This window comes from Schistocerca serialis, chromosome 7 (assembly GCF_023864345.2).
Source record: "Schistocerca serialis cubense isolate TAMUIC-IGC-003099 chromosome 7, iqSchSeri2.2, whole genome shotgun sequence".
NCBI classification, from domain to species: Eukaryota; Metazoa; Arthropoda; class Insecta; order Orthoptera; family Acrididae; genus Schistocerca; species Schistocerca serialis.
Window position 1 is genome coordinate 609,323,775 of NC_064644.1, and position 4,718 is coordinate 609,328,492.

Below are 4,718 nucleotides of genomic sequence, written 5' to 3' on the forward strand. Positions count from 1 at the left end.
AAGTTCTCCGCGTACGCGTACACCACCATTACTCTACCACGCAAATATAGGGGTTACACTCGTGTGTGACGTTCCCTCGAGGGGTCCACCGGGGGCCGAACCGCACAATAACCCTAGGTTCGGTGTGGGGAGGCGGAGGGGTGACGTGGACTGCCGTAGTCGTCTTGGGGTTGTGGACCACTGCGGCTGCGGCGGGGGCGGAACCTCTCCGTCGTTTCTAGGTCCTCGGTTAACATTCAACATACAACCCCATAGAGGACGGCTGCACTCTGCTCAAGATATGACAAGTTTATTCCTATTTAAGTTCGTGGCAGGGCGGCCTCCACGTCTCCGCAGTCGTCAGTTATCTGAGGGCAGGATATCGTGTGCACCACCTGTTCTTGAACTGTGCCTGTTCTCGTATTTCAAGTATTTGTACATCACAGTTTCTGAGGGCGAAATTGGTTTGGTTACCAGCTCAGCGTTCGCCTAAGCGAGCGTGGGAAACCGCCTAAGAATCACACTCAGGCTGGCCAGTGTACCAGCCTACAGTCGTGAATCCGCCTGGCTGATTCGATGTTGGTCTGGCTCACCCACTGTCTCGCAAGCCAGTAGCTGAACAAAAACTTCGAATAATGTTTATTATCTATCTGTACATAAAAAGTAACACATGAGTGATGCAATGATTTATCTCACTGCCTCCCTGATCCCTTCACTCTAGGCAAACGCAGAACCGTCATATTGAAAACATATGCCTATCCGTAGCTGTCAAAGAGCCTGCATGCTGGACACGTCGACGTTGTCTCAACACTGCCACCGCAAATGCTCAGGTAGGCTACCATCCTGCACCTCAAGCTGATTTGAAATGATAATTAGATCAAGACCCTACGCTGCCGACAGGCGTTGATATACATTAATGGGGACAGTTGAAAATGTGTGCCCCGACCGGGACTCGAACCCGGGATCTCCTGCGTACATGACAGACGCTCTGTCCATCTGAGCCACCGAGGGCACAGAGGATAGTGCGACTGCAGCGACTTATTCCTTGCACGCTCCCCGTGAGACCCACATTGCCAACTTAATGTCCACACACTACATTCGTAGTGCCCCTGCCCGTTACACTCATTACTCGCGGCAGACAATCTTACTGAGTGCCGTAAGAGTTGCCGTAAGAGTTCGGGCAATATGTGTGCATCCAGGACAGAAGGAGGAGGTCAATGGCCGGTTAGCCTTAACTATATGAAGATGGTATCTGTTCTTTCGGACATGTGCAAAACAACTGATACCATCTTCATATATGAAGCCGACGTTTTTATTCTAGTGGGCGACTTGTTCAACTTCATGATCTCTTCCTTAATAGGTAAAATATTACAGACAGGTACAATATAAAACATGAGATTAAAGAGGTAAATGAAACAACGTTATTTATGCAACGTTCAATGTTTTTGACCGGGAAAGTGAAACTACAATATCTGGATAAAGCAGATTGGATAAGTGGGAATATGTTTGTTAATTTCCGTTATTTCAGTCTAGTTCATCTCCTTTGCGGATGTTGTATAAGACTTCATGTTGCACCTTCATAGCAATATGTATTTATCTTTGTACCTGAAGATAGCTTAACAGCTGAAAATCGGTTTGTAAAATAATAAACACTGCAGATTATTACACCGGCGTCGTCTGTTCGTCATTCATAACTTACGATTTATCTGAATTGGAGTCTGAATTCATTAATAGCAATTAAAACACGGTCTTTTAAGTAAAACTAATTATAAGAATCGAGGCATTTAGGCCTCGTACTTCGACTGAAATACTTAAATTGCTACAAACGGCTTTTCTAAAAATTGTAAAAATTAAGATGAGGCTCATATAAGGCTGTGTACGATTCGTTGTTGGAAGCTATCTTCCACAAAACCTGTCACTGCGAATAAGAGCTGGTTCTGACGTCCAATACGTGTTAGTAAAGCCGGGGATAATTTATAAAAGAGAAACCAAATACGAAAACCTGAACAATACGAAGATAGCTGACAAAGTGAAAACAAACAATCGATATGGAAGGGGACTGATAATCTGAAGCAGTTTTATGGAGTGGCCGAAACATGAGAACCAACGTTTATTACGTAGAATGTGAGCTACGATGAGCGAAGTTGGTTTCGTCTGAGGCACTCGGTTTGGAATAGGTCGATTGGCCGCAGTCGATATCGAATTTATGGAAAGAATGGCGAGTTGAATGGAATTACATGAAATGCTGCAGCCATTCGCGATTTTTTATTCTTTTACTTTCTGTACAACGCATTTCGCTATATAATTGCCATTACCAAGCGCGTTATTCGTGTGCTATGATAGTTTGAGGCGTGATAGTTGCGATGTGTGGGCTGCTGCATTATTGTAGTAACTTTACTATAATACGGTACAACAATGCGCAATGTTGGTATTACTGTAGTATCTTTTCCATTAGACAAATCTCCGTTATCTATAGAATGTGCGTAGACTAGGCGAGGTGGCTTACGGAAATAATGTGGCCATTTTGGAAACGAAATTCTTTCATTACATATTTCATCCTCAGGCCACACAAATGGTACGGTAACCAGTTGGGCTTCTTAGTAAGTCGTCCTCAGATGAAACAAGAAAGAAAAAAAGAGACAGTAAATATTTTTTTCATGTGTGATAATACCGCTACTCCGTCGCCCCCTCCCCCTGCTCCGCCCCACCTTCTTGTTTCGATTTTATGATTGAGTTCCCTAGTTTTTACTTTCCCCCTTTTCCTTTCTTTCAAACAGAGCACCGAATGACGACTTGCTGAGAAGCGAACCGCTTGCGACAGAATGTGTCTGACCTGGGGTTGAAATTTAAATAAACGAATTATGTTTGTTTAAATGTTACTGGGTTTCTAGCTTCACCAGAGATTGCAAGAATGAACACACCCGTCAGCTCACGTTGAAGGTAAGTTCTTACTGAAACAGTGCAGAGCGTTCATGAAGAGAGATTACATGACCTATCGAGCGATACCGTTACAGTACTGCAGGAAGATAGTGCTCTGATACGTCGCATGTACGTCTTCTCAGGGAAAGCCATGAACTGTCTTGAAACATAATTAATACGCTTATATTTATTTCCTTTAGACACAGTCACAGAATATGATTAGAATCATACTGATTTCCGCCATATATTGGACGGCTTGTCCGGAACCGCGCGACCGCTACGGACGCAGGTTCGAATCCTGCCTCGGCCATGGATGTGTGTGATGTCCTTAGGTTAGTTAGGTTTAAGTAGTTGTAAATCTAGAGGACTGGTGATCTCAGATGTTAAGTCCCATAGCGCATAGAACCATTTTCTGGACATCTTCCAAATTCCGTAAGTGCAAAGCATTCCGTGTACGCTTTGTTCGCCGTTGGCTGACTGCTGTAACAGTGAGGATCACGTGTATTATAATTTTTACACCAAGTCATATGTAAGCAGAACTGGAAATTTTTTTACAGATTGAAATATTTTATTGTATTATTTCCACCTTGTAAATTTTGAAAACGACGAAACTGGAAAAGATGGCAATGATTTATGCAGTTGTATCTAAAATCAGTAAATGGAAGTAAATAATACATCAGTCAATTTTCTCCACAGATAAAATGCAGTATTTTCCAAGCACGCAGATAAACTTTGGCATATAACAGAATGAGCTGCGTTGAAAATGTTATGTCTAGACAGGGACTTCAAGTAACCTGTCTAGATGCTGTGTGGAACTTTTAGTCTACTACCGATTTCCGTTTTTATATTAAACCATTTTCAAGTAGTACTGAAAACTTCTATAAGTATTGTCGGTACTTACACATATGTAAACCCTGTTTTTCATCTTCTATTATATACATGTATTATGTGTCATATTTATGGCAGTTTTCAGAGCCACTCGAAAATAACCCAATACAAAGCCCGAAACCGTAAGTAGACTAAATGAAGTTCTACAAAGCAATTGGGGGGATTTATCATTGATTAAACAAACAATTACAGAAGCAGCACATTGAAAAATTAACAGAAATTAGTTACTCCCTTCGAAAATGTATACCGGTCTCATTGGAGTCCTGTAAGAGGTGTGGAACAGTAGAATCGGTACCAGGCGGTCATGCGAACATCCGTCGCTGATACCGTGGCAGCGAACTGGCATCTGTGTGCCACCCAGTTGCACGGAATAAATGCAGCAAGACGGATGACGTGCGTGCGTGACAGATTGGAAGAGGGCGGCTGTCGTCATTGGATTCACCGTGAGTGAAGCTGCCCGAAGTTGCTGTAGCGACGTCCACTGACCAATGTCTCTGCAAGGAATGTTGAACTACTGTCAGCCTTTCAAGTTTGCTACGGTTGTGGCACGGGGATCCTAACTGAGAGGTGCTGCAAGCGACTGTCGCGCCGTGTCAGTGGCGGTCTGGTTCGGATGGCTCTGAGCACTGTGGGACTCAACATCTGAAGTCATCAGTCCCCTAGAACTTAGAACTACTTAAACCTAACTAACCTAAAGACATCCATGTCCGAGGCAGGATCCGAACCTGCGACTGTAGCGGTCGCGCAGTTCCTGACTGAACCGCCTAGAACCGCTCAGCCACAGTGGCCGGCAATGATAGTCTGTTCAAGTTGTAAGATGGCAAGAACTATGCCCCTCACATGAAGTCATTAAAGATCACCTAACTCACGATTGAGCGAACAGTAGGGCTGAACAAAAATGACTGACAAGGCACGATGCATCTTGTAGAGGG

General features: G+C 43.7%; 1 non-coding gene across 1 annotated transcript; it reads right to left on the minus strand.

Moving 5' to 3' along the window:
* Window positions 1-916: 916 nt before the first annotated feature.
* Trnat-ugu (transfer RNA threonine (anticodon UGU)) lies at window positions 917-991 on the minus strand. Its single transcript has one exon. It is a non-coding gene; the product is annotated as a tRNA-Thr (tRNA).
* Between the last annotated feature and the right edge of the window lie 3,727 nt (window positions 992-4,718).